The sequence below is a fragment of the Eurosta solidaginis genome, chromosome 1 (genome assembly GCF_040869045.1).
Source record: "Eurosta solidaginis isolate ZX-2024a chromosome 1, ASM4086904v1, whole genome shotgun sequence".
Classification (NCBI taxonomy): Eukaryota; Metazoa; Arthropoda; class Insecta; order Diptera; family Tephritidae; genus Eurosta; species Eurosta solidaginis.
The window spans coordinates 303,030,396-303,049,678 of NC_090319.1; the positions used below are offsets into that span (position 1 = coordinate 303,030,396).

Here is a 19,283-nt window from a genome sequence, read left to right on the forward strand (position 1 = left end):
TGCACAACTCAAATATAAGTAATGAAGCAAAAATGTAGGATGAGATACAAATACTCTAAAAGAAAAAAAGAATATTTTTTGAGTTTGTAATTTTGTACGGAAAGTAACAGCTATTTTTTGAGTTTTTTATTTAACCAGAAAAGTAACAGTTATTTTAGTTTATTTCGATTGGAAAGTAATAGCTTTTTTCATATTTATGTTATTTATTGAGTTTTTTATCTGGGCCCATATTACGTGTTACGATCCGTGATCGAAACTCATTTTTAAATCGAAATAGCTATGGAAGGGTGGATCGGATTAATGGCATATGCGAACTAGCAACAAAGAGTATCCGTTAGATACATAACTTATTTTAATTTTAAGAAGTAGTTTGACAGTTGCATAGTTATCGCTTCAGTGAAAATATTTGTCAGTCACTGATCGTAACACGCAATACGGGCCCTGGTTCGGAAAGTAACTTTTATAATTTGTTTTTTTTTTTTGTTTAATTACAGTTATTTTTTAATTTGTTCTTTAGATATCTCTGGTTGTTTCTGATCACTCAGGTAATAATATTTATTTCATAATTTTTTATTTCGCTTTGAAAAAAACAAATATATATTTAAATTTTATCATCTTTCGAAAAAAGAGTTAATTTTTGAGTTTTTTTTTTATTTTCCTCCGAAAAACAATTATTTTTTTTATTTTGCTCGGAAAAGAGAGTTATTTTTATATTTTTTTGGTTCGCATGGTATATAAAAGGAATTTTTTGAGTTATATATTTAGCTCGGAAAATAACAGTTGGTTTTTGAATACATTATTTTGCTCAGAAAATAAGAGGGGTTTTTTTTTCGTTTTTATTTCGCTGGAAAATAACACTTAGTTTTGGGAATTTTTCATATCACACAGAAAGTAACCGTTTTATTGGAGTTTTTTACATCGCACTATAGTCTGGCGACCGGGTTTTGCTGGCCAAAAGTCATTTTCTAAAGTATCCCATATCAATCTTTTTTTATACCCTCACAAAAATAATACATCAGACTAAGAAAGTGCAAACTTAGTTTTTCTTTAAATATTTGACAGTAAAGATTTCAGCTGTCAAATTTCGCATTTGGAAAACAAAAATTTTTTTAACAGTTCCTTTTTAGCTTCCTCGTATTTAAAAGTTTAATAATTCCTCGGATAGTGAATATATTTAAAAAAAAGTGAATGGAGGTCAATAAGGAAGGTAAGTGTTTGTGATTAAAGGAAAAAACAATTACTATTGATTGCTAGACAAAAAATAAAAAGGATGTGTGGCACTCGGGGACTGCCGCGGTATATATATAATATTTATGCAACATTTTGTTTTCTTTGATATTAATTCAAGTTTTGTCTTTGATATTAATTCAAGTTACAATTTTTAAGCGTGGTGACCGATAAGAAAATAGCTTAAATTTTTTTTTAAATATTTAAATTTAAATTTAACTTTAACTTTAACTTTAACTCTAACTTTAACTTTAACTTTAACTTTATGATAGAGATCCAATTTTATGTATTTGGCCTGTTGCTAACACCGAACCTTTTTCGAACCTTTTCGAACCTTTTTTGACAAATATTCGTTACGGTTTTTTTTGATTTAGTCGCCAAGCCCGCTATAAAATCTATGCAATAGCTTAAAATCGCTTTCAAAAAGGGCTCTAATTTTGATGATAATACTCCTAGTTAAGGAAAGCTATAATAAAAAGTCTGAGGTTGTCTGACCTAAGACTTCTTTGAGCATAAAATGCATTCAATTTTTGTTTGAGGGATGACTATTATGTTGCGCTTTTTTGCGTTTTTTGAATAAAAGCCCTTTTTCTTAGAAAACTTCTAAGTGCGTGTTTCCGTGCTTTTCGATGTTTGGAAAGAAGCAGTGAAAAATGATAAGAAAAAACCGCTGTTTTCAACTTTCTGTTAAAAAACAAAATTAAAGAAAGTACAACTGAAGAATATGACAGGTACCTGAAGGAAAAATGAAGACTGATATGCCTGCAAATGAGTTAAAGGTGGGACAAATTTTATAGAAAGCCCGCTTTCATTTTGGACAACAACCACACGAAGGAGCAGTATATGAATATGTGCTTGGAAAATAATAGGTGAAATTCTTACATTTACCCACCATATGAAAAGATTTTAAACAAAACGCGCGTGCCGACCGGCGATAATCACTGTAACAGAAAATTATGCAACAGTTTTGTTACACATGTTAATAAGGCATACAACCAAAGGAATTGTTGAGTTACAAAAGGACGTAATCCTTGCAAACATGAAGTCCAAAAAAGAGGAATTTTTAGTTGCTAATTTAACTATCAGTTACGGGTTTGATTGTAGCACGGGTCATTATCTGTTTAAACAGAACCTTCCGTCCCCATCAATATCATCGCAATTGAACACTTCGTTCCTTGTTACCACGCTTACACCCTTATGTTTAAAAGATGCAGCTGGAAACATTTTCTGGTGCAATCGAACACCACAATCCACTAGATTCTGCTGACCACTAAAACTAGAATATATAAAAGAAACAAGAGAGGTTATCTTGAATGAAGATAAAAATATTAAAAAAGAAATGGAATCTCTTCTAAATACAATAGATGCTCAGAAAAAACTCCAAATAAATTGCTAGTTTTATTTGAAAGCAATTGATTGAAAAGTTTTAAATATATTAACTGAAACCAAGTTAACTTAATCTTGTCCGATATGCAGTGCAACTCCAAAAGACGTTTTAAAAATAACAGACCCCTCGTCAGATAAGTTCAAACCAAATCCCGGCAGTTTAAGATATGGAATGAGTCCCTTACATTGCTGGATAAGGTTTTTTGAATTCGTTGTTCATCTTAGTTATAGTTATAAAAAAGATGTAAAAAAATGGTAAATTCGCAATGAAATAGATAAAGAAAACAAAAAGAAACTTCTTGACTTGATTTGGGAAAAACTTGTACTGCATGTTGATAAACCAAGAGTTGGAAGGTTTGGAAATACAAACGACGGGAACACATCACGACGCTCTTTTTTAAATAATGAAATATTTGCAGAAATCGCTGGTGTTGACAAAGATCTTATATACAATTTACACATAATACTGATATGCTTGTCATGCCAACTTCCGATAGACTTAAACAATTTTGATCTTTTCTGTTTCCGAACAGCAGAAATTATGTATCAAACATATCTTTGGTGCCCGATGACAGCTACCGTACACAAAGTTCTTATTCACTCGAAACAAATTACTTCCAGTTGGATATTTTGGGGAAGATGCATCAGAGAGTAGACACAAACTTTATAAATTCGATAAGCTGCACCATGCTCGCAAAAACAGCAGAGTTAACAACCTTGGTGACGTATTTTGCAGAGCCTTGGATGCGTCAGACCGACTGATTTCGAGCGTAAGTCTTTCCAGACGGATAAAAAAAAAAGGTACATATACAACTTCCAGCAGAAGTAAGATCTTTGCTGAGCAGTGCGGATTGCTATTTACCAAGTAATGAAGATGAGCAGGACGAAGAGGGGCGCAATCTAGAGAATTTCGATATCGATCCAAGCTTCGATGCACTTTTATATAGCTCAGAGTTAGAAAATGAGATATAGAAACTGATTTAAAATGTTACAGTATTATTTTTGTTACTATAAGTACTATTTTTCTATTATAATATGTTTGTAGTTTTGAATAAATTAAAACAATATTGTACAAATATAATCCAAATACAAATAATCTCGAAATATATGTCTAACCAAACAAGTTTTATTTGAAGCACATCTGATAATATTTAATTTTTTCATAATTTTCGCAATCTTTTTCAAAAAAAGTAGTATGATCTCAAAACTGAGTATTTGTACTTTTGAAAACTGTAAAAGACAGTGTTATTATTGTTACTAGGAAACTAATGGCTGTACTTAAAATGACTTAAGGTTAACAGAAAACATGGAAAACATAAGGTTTGATTCTTTTATCGTTCTGTGTTCTTTGAAAACACCTTATAAACTAAAAAAAAATTTCGAATCACCCTAATGTAGATGGGTGAAAGATGAAATTCTGACATCATATTCGTGATCGGAGTCATGGAAAACTCTGGCTTTATACAAAATTTTGAATAAAATGGATATATTAATAAAATTGGTCGCCATATTGGATTCGCCGTTTTGAATTTTAAAATTCTGACAACAGATTCGACATTAGAAACCTCGAGACCCCATGTATACCAATTTGCAAAATAATCGAATAATTGCTCGAGGTTTGGCCAGCAAACAGTGCTCGCCAGACCATAGTGCATCGCCCGGAAAATAACAGCTGTTTTTCAACTTTTTTAAATCACGCATTTATTTTCATAACTCCTAAATATAATTTTTGTCACAAAAGTTACAACTTTTACGGTCACTGTTCCTGGTTCTCCCATTCACGCAAAAATTATGGTATTAAACAAAAAAGATTTATTGTAAACTCCCATTTAATAAAAAGCATTCCTGCCTGGCAGTGCCGAAAAAACAAGCCAAAAATTTCTTTTGACAGACCTTTGCAGAAAAACTTCATACCAGCACATGCGCCGCGAGCGCTTTCTTCGATGCCGTCTGTTCTTTATACATACATACATAGTATGCATGTATGTATATATCTATATTGCGATTGGTGTTTGAATATCTCGAAGCTTTTCAAATGAACGCGTAGTACACTACCAGGTTTCGTTAATTGACTTGATCTTTGATGCGTGTCAATTGATGAGTACATCACGTTCATCAATTTCGTTTATGCGCTTGCATTGCACGTTTGCGAATCATATGAGTAACTACATGGCTGAGCTCACTGCCACTTACTGTTACCATACTTTGAATGATTATTCATGGTACAATAGATATTCGTTTTCTCGTTTGTTTTTTCATACGATGGCATATGGTAACAAAGTCAGGTGTGGTAACAAATGTGGAATTGCCAAAGGAAGAAAAAAAGGGGGAAAAATTGTCACAAGTGCGTGCCATTTTCTCACATTTGCAGACATTTATTCCATGCGACTAACGAACAATTGAACGCCTGTGATTGTTTAAGCATAGAGTACCAGAGAACACTTTATGACTGCTTTGGTTTATAGACCTTACAAAATATTGACCTGATTCTTCAAATGACTGCAAAGTAATAGCAAACAAAGCAAATTTTAAGTTCAAACAAAGGTAGACTAGCGAGAAGTGGTTGCTGAGATGAGGGGCAGTATACTTGAAGGAAACGAGTTAGGTGTAGAAACAGAAATACGAATTTATAGAAAATTGGTTAAGAAAGGCTTATGTTTGACTAAAATGACGATCAGTCGATGAAGCCCAGGTTTCACCGCACGACTTTGATGAATTTCTCCAAAAGCCATTTATAGTCTTAAAATGCTTGCTTATCGTGCCGTTTCTTTAAAACTCTGCTACAGTTTGTTTCGAGCAGCAAATATTAATTACCCAGGCATCACCTTCCGCGAGAGCGTAAAATTGTTGTATAGTAGCGATTTTTGCATATATGAGTCATAGTTGGTAAACAGAAAGCATCCATGAAACCATTTGGACTTAATCCTTTTGCGAGCATTAAAGGTAGTCTATGAAGAAATGCGCCTTCTAATAGGTATCTGAATTCCCTAGCTTTGCTTGTACGCTAGATTTAGCTCGCCATATTAACGAAAAATTCTTTAGGGAACGGGTAGTCTTTTCCCTTTGCTATAAACTTGCCAAGAACTATAATTTTTGTTCGTGTGCCCTTGATGGGTGCGCAAGTTCAACTGATTTATGTCCTCGTAGAAAAGGTGCTGAGATCACCGTCCTGAATGGCACCATGCCTAAATAATGCCAGCAGCTTAGGAGGTTAAAAGTATTCCCGCAACAGGGATGTTTGCCTTAAGAGGCAGCAAAAATCCACAAACTTAGAAGGTTCGACATGGTCACATCAAATATTGAGTTTCTTTAATAATGCTAACTTCCGGAACATACCGGATTAATATATAGCTAAGGACTCCCCATAATCATCTGGAAGTGCCTATATCGCTTCAAAGAAAAAGAAGGTCATTAGCATTTATGTAATACAGCATTTATAAAAAGGAAAAACGCAGCTATGTTGTTCGATTGGTGACAAGAAAGTGATGTGATGTTGCATGATGTGACTTGCTTTAGCATGGACTGGATACGATTTCCGGTGATTTGACATTATTATTTTTTGATGCGTATAACATATGTTACACAGACTGCGAAGTAAGGGAAATATTAATTCTATAGTGCGTACCAGAGACCTGTATGAGTTCGTTGAAAGTTATAGCCTAAGAGATTAAAACTAACTTCAGTACACTACTTTATATACAAAGAAATGGCACTGGAATTAAATATTGTATACGAAAAATGTGTTTGTATATAAAGTGAATGAATGAGTTATCTTCCGTTTTGAATGGAATCATTCAGGCGCCTAAAGCCCATCTCCAATTTTTCAAGTCTCATTACTTGTAATATCAAATAGTGCGATTTGATGTTATATCAAGTGATATGATGTATCGATGTGATAAAAATCTAGTTCTACTTGTATATAATGCTATTTTTGCAGATGTCTAGAGTTCGTTTCTCTAAATTTTAGTCTCATAATATTAGTCACATCATATAGTGCGATGTGATGTTATATCATGTGATGTGTTGTGATGTATGATTACGATAAAAAATGAGTTGTGTCTCTCAAACTCTTTAGTGTCATTTTATTAGCGAATTCAAATAATGTGATGCGATGCTATTTCATGTGATATAATATGATGTATAGATGTGATAAAAAGTGGGTTGAATTGTATTTAATCGTGTTTTTGCTACTGATGCCTTCTCTAACTCCAGTTTCGTTGTTTCAATCATGTCAAATTGTTCGATGTGATGTTATATCATGGGACATGATGTGATCCATCGATTCGATAAAAAACATATCCGTGTTGGCTAACGACTTTTATCCGCTCTTGATCCGTCTGCTTTTTTGCTTCTCCTATCCAGCGCTTAAATGTTGCTAGGGGTGTAATCAAATAAGAGGCTGATTTTAGAGCTGCTGTTTTCTGTATAGTTGTTAGACGTTTACAGCGCTTCATCTTCTGAAGTATGCTTGCCCACAGTTTATACAGTGACGTGGATAGGCTGATGTCCATCAGCAGTTTATTTTTCATTTCTTTTGGTTCTACAATGTTGTTCACCAGCCTGTTTCCAACGATACCTCTTAGATGCCTTCTCAGTCGCATGTCGAATTTGTGCTCAGGATGTCAGCAGATTAAGTTTACACTTATTAGTTTAATGCCCTTTTTGATCTTATATTTCCAGAATATGTTTTAAAGCCAATTTTATATGAATGTGTTTTTTTGTTAGGAGTATAAACGCTATGTTTTCCGTGCGAGTCTAGTGACTCCTCTGTCGTCTGCATATTCTATTAAGAATAAATCGTCGGGCATTTAAATATTGAAGGTCTTATCATAGTTGACGTTCTATAGGTCCGGATCGAGAATTGAACCCTGTGCCGTTCATGGCCCGCATACTTTCTGAAAATTGATATAATTGATGCAATCATTGCGAAAGATTTTGATGACGCGCTGTATTGGAATGCGATTTGGGATTGCTGCCCAAAGATGGTCAGCATGTCTGTCCATCTCGCACTGTTTAGTGCACCTTTAACGTCGAAGGTTGCAAGGAGGATAACTCGCTTGGATATGGCATTGCCTACGGCCTTTTTGGATTGCGTCGATAGTACATAATCCGGGTCTAAAGCCATGCTGCTTGGGTTAAAGTTTTCTTCTTTTCCTTTTGGCGATAAAGACACTTCCCTAAGGCCCGGTATGTCCTGTTAGTTGTATTTGAGAGGTTTGAAGATTCAATGTAACCTCATTGAATCTCCCAGGTCATCTTGTATCCACACCCTAGATGCGCATGATATGAAAGCTTGACAGTTGTTTTGGAAGCTGTGAAGCTTTACATTTCTGTTTTAGCCTTAACTGCTCTCTCAATACCCTGGTGATAATTTAGTCGAGAATTTTGTCAATTAGGATTGCTTTTGTCAACGAATGCTGCAACAGATTGAGTGTCCCCCAGCGGGTTAGGGGGTCAGAATATACCCGTGGTAGGTATGCCTGTCATAAGAGGCGACTAAAATACCAGATTCAAGGGGCTGCGTAGCGCAAACTTTTCAGGTTACCAGCGCAATATATAGCTTCTCCAAACCCAATTGTCAACCTCACCAATCCGCGGCGAATCCTGTTTCATTAACAGACGAGCCTCTGGCGACCCAAAGCTCGTCATGGAACTTGGGGTGGGGGAGGGAAAGATGGCCTGCAGGTTTAATTTGGCCATATAAATCGTTCCCGAAATAGTCGGGCTAGCACCTTAATGATGCTGTGTTACCGGAGCGTACCGGATCTGTATACGGCAAAGGGCCATCACAACGATAACACTCCCCAAAGCCTTCGGGGAGAAACCTTATCGCTATAACAACAACAACAACAACAACAACAACAAAAACAACAACAACAACGACAACAACAACAACAGATTGAGTGAATCAAATGAGTACGAAGCCCCTCTCTCGCCGAACTTCACTCTATCAACAATTTCACAGCTACAATTTCTCACAAGAAGAGGTTGTGTAAGAACTGTGCTAAGCTTCAATTAATTCATTAATATACTTAAAATGCTTGCTTTTAAAACATGATAAATTAATATTTTTGCAGATAATAAATATGTAAAAAGGAAATTGCTTTTTTATGCTATAAAGATAAACCACCACAAAAGAACTTAGAATACACAAATTTATCACGATTTAAAATTCAAACTTATGTTCAAGAGTAGAAAAGTAAGATTACAAAATGAATAAGTGGAGCAATGTTTACGTAGATGCATGCACACACACATATATATATACGTACACCCGATGAGATTTAGTCATGCGAGTGAGCTTGCAGCAGTTGAAAACACCATCACATTTTACCAATTAAACTTCTGCAACTAGTCGAAGGCACGTACTCTGCTGCTCATTTGCATACTATACGTATACATACATACATACAAAAATACATATGCACATACATACGTACATAGTTAGCTCTTGCTACCGACAGCACTCTAATTTAAATAAAAAATAAGATTGATGGCAAAAAACCAGCAAACCTTGTAGTTAAGTGTTGCAGTTAACATTTTTTTTTCCCTTTTTAGACGCATTCATTTTCAGCATTGTTATTGTTGTTAATTTGCTCACTTACTTAGCTGCCTAGTTGCTTTTGATTATGTAGCTGAAACTATGATATATTTTCGTATTTGGTTAAGTCTTAAGTATAGCACTGATTGCTTGTATAAGAAGTTATGTCAATTTTGCTCGAGGGTTCAAGTCCAGAAACCCATTGTCCCATACTTTCATTTACTCTCATATTATTTATATTTTCCCATTTACATATAGTTAATGTTTAAATCACATATCACTGCTTATAGCACCCAGTCAGAGCAGTAGGCACCAATCTGTCCATACTGCCATTCATCCCACGTTGTTTTTGATTTTATTGTAGTCGACCAACGCGTATGGCTTCCTTTGCCATCATTTGTCCGCTTATCGGTTCGTTTACTTGCTATACGCCCCCTTAACCGCGCCCACTTAGTTGTATGGCTGCATGTAAAGCGCATATTTTGTTTTTGTTTGTATGCAAAACGATTTATTGCTTTTCCGTATGACTTTCGACCAAAGTTTTTAGGTCGTTACTCATACGCTGTGGCGTCCCAAACTGCATTGAAAAAAAAAAAAAATGCAGAAAACTAAAATCTATGCAGGCCGGGCGAATGTGTGTTTGCCGGTTGTGCGTTGCCGTTTTCCTGCTTGTTGGATTATACGTATACATACATACCCAGGAAGGCGTAATACAAGTTCGCTAAGTTGAATCAAAACTAGGCAGAGCTTTTTTTTTTCTTTTTCACTTGCACGAAATAAATAACTAATCAACATACAACTTATGGTCCTCTTTTTTCCCAAGACAATCGGGAACTCTCTCAGTGCTTCGACATTTAATTTTTTACGAACAGATCTAAAATGGCTAGCAAAGCGGACGCGAGAGTTCTGGCAAAATGTGCCACCCAATCTATGACTCCTTCGAACTAAGCGAGCGTGCTCCAATACAAGATTTGTAGTATCCATGAGCCTTGTAAACATTTACAGAATACTTATAGTAATGCTCTTGGCTTAATAACACTTGTTGCCCAGTGTAGAGAGCGGATCATGGTTCCCTCGCGCGTCATAACATACAGGCAATAAGACGACGGATATGTTAGCATGGTGAATCAAACTTTGACCTTCTCGGCGATTAAACCTTTGGGAAGAACGGATGTTCAGTCTACAGATCAGCGATCTAAAATTCCACGGTATATAAGAAATGAACAATTTTGTATAGACATAGACTGCCCACAAATTATACGCGAATATAATGCGCACATGGGAGGGGTGGACCTAATGGACTCATATATGCGTCGCAACGGACTCCGAATTAAAACTCAAGATATATATATATATATATAGAGACTATACTAGAGGCTGGATACGACTTTATAGCGTTCTTATATTGGGTATAGTGGTAGTAGTATGTGCTCGTCAATAACCTGAGCTGTTTCATGGTTGCTTGACCTTTCCCATACTTGTTGAATTATGTGGTAAATACGGTGCTCAGTCCGTGAGAAATTTCAATAAAGTAAAGCGGGAGAAAGTGAAGCTCAGCATGAAAGCACGTCGTTGGGAAAGACTTTGACTGAGGAATGTAACATCTAAACCAAGAAGAATTAAACAAGGGGTGCCACAGGGTGGTGTTCTATCCCCACTTTTATTTAACTTCTATATATCAAAGTTACCTTCACCACGAGAGGGAGTCACTATCGTTTCCAACGCCGATGACTGCACAATAATGGTCACAGGCCCAGACCCACATATCGATGAGCTTTGCAAGAAGGAAGAAGTTACAGGCCTGTCAAAATGCCGCCCTTAGAATCGCCACGGGCTGTCTTTTTAGGTCCCCAGAACACCATCTACATAATGAGGCGAGAACACTCCCCATTCGGGAGAGAAATGAAATTCTAACCAAACAGTTTCTGTTGAATACCTAGAAAACTGGGCATGCCAACAGACATCTGATTGATGAGGCTACGCCGCCCTGGAGCTTATGATACAATCTCCGTAAGCAGTATGAGGAAATACGGCACATAAGAACACATCCGTATGAAGCTTAAAGGCGCAACGGGCGTCGGACATCTATGCCAGGAATTGCCCGGTGAATCCAGTACTTAAAAACAATACCCAAAACTAGCAGATGAGAAACACACTCTCCCTAGCTCAACTTCAATCTGGATATTGTAACAGGCTAAACTCTTACCTATCCAGAATCAACCCCGTCATACAAAATGGTTGTCTTGCTTGCAATGTGTACCCACATGACACCAACCACCTCTTCAACTGTATTGTGGAACCAACGCCTCTAACACCCCTCTCATTATGGTCCATCCCTGTTGAAACAGCAAGTTTCCTTGGACTCCCGTTAGAGGACATTGATGACAATTTGTGATTAGCCGCACCTTTTGGATGGGGCGAAGCACTGCTACAACAACATCAACAACAACAACAACCATGACATACGTTACTATATGGGAGGGTGGCATAATATCGACAAGCATTACATTAATTGATCTTATGGCCACAAGATCAGTTATAATTATTACATTGAGCAAAGCGTCTAGTTTTTTTTTTTTTTTTTTAAAGCGTCTAGTTTTAAATGTATACAATGCCAAGAAAACGTTAGAGCTCAAAAAGTTTACAAAATTTTAGCCTTACCCTTTTTTCCCAAATATCCTTCCTATAAAATGGCCGGGTGGGGGTTTCTTCGAAATTAGAAGAACAATTTCTTCTAAACATTTTATCCAACTGTTTTTGTACGATTTGGGAAGCAGTAAAAATGTGATCATAAGATAATACAGAATCTGTTACCTTTAACGCAACCACAATATTACCATCACCCTTGACGTAACAGTAAAAGCAATCGCAGCCATAGGTACAACTGCAAGTTAGCTGAAAGGGTAAGAGCGGGGTCGAAAACCCAAATCATAATAGCTGCAGCTGTATATGAAATTGTAACTTGTAAATATAATCTTAACCGTTACTTTTACATCTACTATTTAATTAATCAACCAATCATTTGTTATTCCTCACCGAAACCAGCATGCAAATATGCCTTTGTAAGTATGTGTGCCACATATGTCAGTGGTCGTGCTTTTGCATTCATTCCCTCCATTTTGCCGAGCTACGCCTCAGCGCAATGCGTTACTTTTGCGATTCGATGTGACTGTCGCAGGCTGCGCTGGTCGCTGTTGGACTATGCAGTGGAATGCGTTAATCCATGTCGTGACGTATATCACGGTAACCTTACATAACGGAAATCAATATTTTCCCCGAGTTAGTCGGATCGTTGGTTTAGTTTTTCAAAAAATTTTCTTCTTTTTTCCATTTAAACATGTTTTTTACTTTGCTGTTTTTAGTGACATCCTTCCTTAGTTCTTGTCCAGTGTCACTAGTTGGTTGGCTGACCGACTGACTTGCCTTGCCTTCCTGCTTGCTTGTTACGGTGCCTTGGTTGCCTCGATGTCAACAATGTTTGCTGGCGTTTGCTCTGGCATTAACTTCGGCAACGTTAGGTCTTACAAACATTGTTATTGGTTTTATTGTTATTGCTGTTGGTTGTGTTGTTGATGCCAATGATGTTGTTGTTGTTGTAGTTGGTCAGTAGCAGGGCATATACATTGCAATATGCAAACTTTGGGGACAGGTTATGCATCCTTGGGCGAGCTCGTGAGTATCCACATAGTAGAAGCCTAGTACTGTGTATGCAAGCTTGTATGTACTCTTGTGTGTGCATGTGGGTGTATATGTGTCTGACATGATTATGTCTAATAGATGTCTAAGTGAATCGTTGTTTAAACGCTTGACATGTGCTTGACTCAACGCAAACACACAAGTGGCTGGGTAATAATTTGAATCACTTATAGTCTGATTGGAAACGATTTGTTTTCCTCTTTTGTTGGGTGCTGCATGTGTGGTGCTCTCACATCCTGGGCGTTATTGCCTTGAGTTAATGTGAAAGAAATAGGAATATGCGTATGTGTATGTGTGTGTATGTATATGCGAGTGGAAGAATGTGCGATAATCTAGACTTAGATTAATTGTGGTTAAATGGCTAACATCGAGCCAAACTAAAATTAATAGTGCCCATTTTATCTTTCTTTATAGATTCGCATATCCAACAACTTATTATATTGCATGGGAAGCAATGAGACCTCAATTTAAAGGTGAGTCAACTAATTGATATAGCAATAGATATGTATAACGATATATTTCACTTATTAATAAATGCATTAGTACAATAAGAAAAGTAAATCTTTTTAAGTACGACAATAGTAATTTAAATATTTAAACACATATGAAGGAACAGTATTAGAAAAAAAGTTTATAAAAATATAAATATAAATACAAATAGATCAATATAACAAGAAAATACATAGAAAGTACTTCTCAGGGTAAAAAGGACAAAGAACCAATCAAACAAAAATCGGTTAGTGGTTAAAGGCAACTGCAGTTTCACCATGTGATTCACGGTTCGAATCCCGGCGAAACCCTTGATAGCATTAGAAAATTGCCTAATGCTGATTACGTTGGTGGTTTTCGAAATGGTTCCATCGCAATATGCCAGTAAATGTTTCTTTCTTTTCAGTTTCTCTTAGAAAACATAATAATTGAAATTCAATTATTATAAGCCGGTGTTAAGATCATGAATTCTTAAAAAAAAAAGGGTTAAGTTACAATACTACTGAAATATGAGGTTAAAATAGTCTTAATATTGCTCCTATTCAGACTACTGCGTACAGTAGAAGGAATTGATGAAAAATAGTGTAGCAGATGAGAGAAAGTTATATTGCGGCACAATCAGATCATAAGAACGAACAGACCTAGGAAATATTAGGTTTTCATAGAGATAACTTGGCGACTTCTCCTTTATAAGGTGAAAGAGGGACATGCAGTTTCTAACTCAGGTACTCAGAGTATTCACACTCCAAAAGACTTGTTATAAGTCCGAAGACATAGCGCGTAACATGGTTGAAAGCCATATCCAATTTCTGTGCAGACTGAGAGTAGACTCTCTTACTATACACGAGATCAATGTAAGAAATTATAGGCATTATAAGTTTAGTGCCAAGTTTTCACCTTATGCTAGCCGGTGTATATGCGACGGACATCCGGAGACTCCTTAGGGTATAGCATATCTTGCCAACAGTAATGATCCGTGCACGTAATGTCAGTGCTAATGACAAAATCTAGGGTAGTAACTTTCGAGACAATTTTAGTAGCTCAATTTCCAATATCCAGGAGGAGCGACAGTACATTTTCACATGTCTGTTGTCTGGTCAAGAGGACAGGATTTGGATATCATACGCATATGCGTGAATACTTGCATGTCGACATTAAGAGAACACATCATTCACAAAAAGACTAAATAGAAGGGGTCCCAGAATGGACCTCTGGGGAATACCAGACGTTAGTGTGCGTAACATAAACAGTTTCATGTCAACATTCACATGCTTGGACCTATCTGTAAGGTGGCTCTGCATCAGCTGCACAGCACATGAGCAAAATCCAAAGTGATTGCAGTTTAAGACAAAGAAGGTTATGTTCAACAGAGTCGAAAGCTTTAGAGAAATACAGTATGCACAGGAGCGTCAGATATTTTTTATCAAACGTAATTCTTGCAATTTTCCTAGGGAAGCAAGACGTTGCGAAACTATGGTTACTTGTGTGCGTAAGGGTAGGTAAGACATACGGTAAAATAATTTTTAAGAATTGGTGGGGATGCCATCTTCACCAGTAGCATTAGACCGTATTCTATACAAGTTTTTCTACACATTACGCTCGGTATCTGCGCGGAACTCAATCATTCGACTTGGGGAAATAACATTACAGTGGGCTGCGGACAAAGATGAACGCGAGCAAGGGACTAGGGAAGAGAAACATTGTAAAACGCTTCACTCAGGGTATCAGGGTCGAGGGTAGAGACGGAGTTATAACTAACATTCACACGCAGGGCTTATAAGTTACGCCATAACACATTATTAGGAAGAGAGGGGCACAGCCTTTTAGAGAAATAATTCATCTTTTCATGCCTTATGATTGATGTGGTTTCATTTCTTACTAACCTATCTCAGACACTCTGTCTAAAAGTTCGTCCCTCAGCGAAATTATTCATAAGGTGGGCCGGTTTAAAAAAAGGCCGTAGCCCTTCTCCTTGCTTTACATAAAAGATTTAAATTGGTGAGCTATATTATAGAGGATATACTAAAGTATGGCAATAGCTATATTGTGAATATAAGCGGAAAATAATATACTTAAGGAACGTACACGGACTAAAGAACCCTCTTCTTTGCATCTTTATCTTTCCTCCTCTCTCTGTGTGCCCACGCTTAATTATTTAACATCTCTCTAAACCGCGCGCTTGGGTCATAATTTTTAAAGATCTTGTTGAATAATCGTACTTTTCAAACCTATGGTGGTTTCTACAGTAATTGCGTCCCATTTTCTTGCTAAAATTTTTGTTGGAGTTAAGCTCCCGTTATAGCTGTTTCAGGTTTGTTTTCTTCTTTCTTCCCTTGAGCTGGCCCGGTCATCCGTGCCTCCGTAAAAATCATCGAAAATGATGAAAATGTGCGGCTTAGTGATTTCGCTTAACTCCAGCAACCAACTAACTGAGGCCTCTTGTTCTCCTTCGTTTGACCTCTGCCTCTTTCTACTTTCTTCAACACCGAGTGACTCCTCGTAGGCACTCTGCTCTTGAACTGAGTCAGCATTGCTCAAAACGCTTCCAGCCCATCCAAGCGTATGAAATTACTTCAGTTACCTGATCTGCATTCTGGGTGCCGTACCGCTCCAGGATCTATGCAGGCGGGCGCCGGTCGAAATGAGCTGCCCTTATAGGAACAGCTTGTTTGTTCCTTAGAGACATCTATCGTCGATAGTTTGGACGATGAGCTTCTGCTAGTGCTAGCTACCCCATCCCCTTGATGGTACAGGCCCGGTACCACCTTAGTCGCCCACTCAGAAACAAAGCCAGCTTTGTGTGACTGTATCGACTACCCTGCACTACTCGAAAAAACTCCCCCATTCTGGAAGGTCCCCCGAGGGGGCTCGTTGAGGTTGCTTTGAATCCCTTGTATCTAGTTTATGGCAGTGAATCTAATAACGTGGGCTCCAGATTATCGAAGCGTATTCCAATATTGGCCTCACCAATGATGTAAACAGAGTTTTAGTAACGTACGGATCATTAAATTCCTTAGACCACTTTTCATGAAGACCAAATTACCTTTAGACCTATTAACGCAAGTTTCTATATGTAATAACATAATCTTCAATCCCATACTCATGGGATTTAAAGGTTTTCCCGTATAAAACACATGAACTTACACTTCGAAAGGATTAGTGACATGAGGTTTACATTACACCATACAACTAGGCTGTTCAGATCCAACTGAAGAAGTGCTATATCTTCTGGTGAGTCCCCCAGCGGGTTAGAGGGTCAGAATATACCCGCGATGGTATGCCTGTCGTAAGAGGCGACTAAAATACCAGATACCAGCTACTCCAAACCCAATTGTCAACCTCACCTATCCGCGGCGAATCCTGTTTCACTAACAGATGAGGCTCTGGTGAACCCAAGCTCCTCATGTAACTTGCAGTGGGGAGGGAGGGATGGCCTGAAGGTTTAATGTGGCCATATAAATCGTTCCCGATATGGTCGGGATAGCACCTTAATGGTGCTGTGTTACCGGAGCGAAGCGGATCTGTATCCGGCAGAGGACCATCACATCGATAACACTCCCAAAGTCTTCGGGGAGTAACGTTATCGCTACAACAACAACAAGGACATACTCTGGTGAGCGGATAGGCATGATAAGTTTCACGTCATCCGCATACATCAACGGCTTAAAGTGCTTCAAAATACTTGGTAGGTCATTAATGAACATTAGGAATAATACTGGTCCATGATGGCTACCTTGTTGAACACCAGAAGTTACATTTATAAATTTGGACCAATAGTTGTTAAAAATAAGTGTTTGTTTACGTTTATTCAAATAAGAAGAAACCAAAAGGAGAAGTAAAGGAGGGATGCCTAACCGGTCGAGTTTGTGTAAGAGTAGAGAATGGGACACTTTATCGAAAGCCTTACTAAAATCTGTGTAAATAACATCAATTTCGCAGTTAGATTTAAAGCTATTGGATACAGGGGTCGTGAACTCTAGAAGGTTATACACTAGGGCGGGTCGATTTAAAAATCCCTCATTGCTCTGTGAAAATCGTATTCTAGGGATCAAAATAAGAAACTTTGCCGAAGGAACCATACCTCTAAAATGAATTCTGATGCCCCCCCCCTTTGGGTCGAACTTTTGGGTAGGGGCAATTTCAATTCTACCTGCTGTGTCTTGTGGTGACTTAAAAAAAACAACACAAGCAATTTTACGATCTGCAATTGTGTCACAGTGATACCTTCATTTACTTCATTTAAAACGGTTGAATAAAAAACCCACCCAACTATGTTTACGACATGCAAATGCATCACAGTGATGCCTTGGTTTTAAAAGGGGGTTGTAAAAACGCTAATTTCTAATAATTTTTTTTAATTTCTCTTCTATTACTAAGTTAAATTCATTTTTTTATTTACATGTGTTCTGACTAAATGAATTTCTAAAGAGAAAAATAAACTCCAAAAACAAAAAACATAGGCATTTCAAAGTGGGATTTTTCAAAATTTGCCCCTACGACCCAAAGGGGGGGACATCAGAATTTGTTTTAGAGGTATGGTTCCTTCGGCAAAGTTTCTTATTTTGATCCCTAGAATACGATTTTCACAGAGCAATGGGCGATTTTTTTTGCCTCCCCACAAATCGACTCGGCCTATTATACACTATTGAATTTCCTTTAAAAAAGCCGTGCTGTGATAACTCAATAACCGAAGATACACCGAACTCCAATTGCTTTGTGACAATCGCTTCGAACAGCTTGGGAATGGCATTCCTCTGTAATTTGTGACACAAGATCTGCTGCCACTCTTATAGAGAGGAGTTATAAATGACTCTTTAAAGTTCATAGGAAACATCCTTTTCTTCAGGGAGGCATTAAATAAACAAGCTAGAGGTCGACGTAGGTATTGTGCACAAGTTTTTAGCACAACTGGCGGAAGTTAATCAGGTCCAGCAAAGTAAGATATTTTCAGATTTTCCAGATGCCAAAGAATATCATCAGCACTAACAAAAGGAACTAATACCGAATTCAGTGGGGACAAACTAAATGTATAATATGACGTCACCGAATCGGATGAATTCGAATAGTTAGATTTGAAATAATCAGCAAACATACTAACAATTATGGCATTATCGTTCGTAGTATGATCGTTAATCTCCATTGTAAGAGGAAACCCTTAAGTCTTTCTTTTCGAGTTAACGAAACTGTAAAACGCCTTATGGTTACAAAAAATTTTACTCCTAATCCTACCAATATACTCTTTCTAGCAACTGCTGGTTAGGGTGTTATATTTGTGACGTAAAATAGAGTAAGCAGCATAGGCAGTTCTTGCACCACATAGTTTGTAGATAGATAGATAGATTTATTCATTCATTTTCCTTACAAAATTAACAAATATGTATGTAACGAATAAGTATATTAAGCTAAAGATAACATTATAATGCAAGAAAAAGTAAGGAACTCTTTAAAAACAGTATTTTAGTATCATATCGCTTGAACGAACGCGTCTTTTGGTTTTTCAGACGTTTTAGTTCTTTAGTGCACTAAACAGTTGATGTAGCTGTCGAGGTGTCCGATAAATGAATGCATTTGTGAAAAGTATCGTGTAATACATTGTTAAAGTGAGATACACTCACTTCAATATCCCCGTGGTACTCAGACCAGGTAATTTTTGAAATCTCGCTGACCAATTGGCTTTCCTGAATAGAAACCGGCGAGGAGTCTCACACGCTCCTTTGGACATAAGCTCAGGAAGATTGTGAGATTCGAAATACAAAATAAGAGCAGGATCGTAGACATCTTCAGGCAAAGCAAACGGATCACAACTATTTACAGAACACCGCGGCGTGTCATCTACAAATATCAAGTCCAAACATTTACCAAAATTTGTTGTGAACATTGTTAAATTGATAAAGTCCGGCATAAGCTAGGTCGTTAAAAAAATCATAAAAGGTAGCACGGGAAG

At 37.2% G+C, this 19,283-nt stretch overlaps 1 protein-coding gene across 9 annotated transcripts in view; it reads left to right on the forward strand.

Annotated features, from left to right (window-relative positions):
• LOC137237551 (uncharacterized) overlaps nt 1-19,283 on the forward strand; it is a 1,245,508-nt gene that overhangs the window by 236,852 nt on the left and 989,373 nt on the right. For 8 of the 9 annotated variants that reach the window (XM_067761305.1, XM_067761304.1, XM_067761308.1 and 5 more), the window contains exon 3: nt 13,265-13,323. The exons of the other annotated variant lie outside the window; for it this stretch is intronic. The gene's annotated coding sequence lies outside the window, so the exon portion shown is untranslated. The remainder of the gene's footprint in view (nt 1-13,264; nt 13,324-19,283) is intronic. 9 annotated transcript variants of the gene reach the window in all.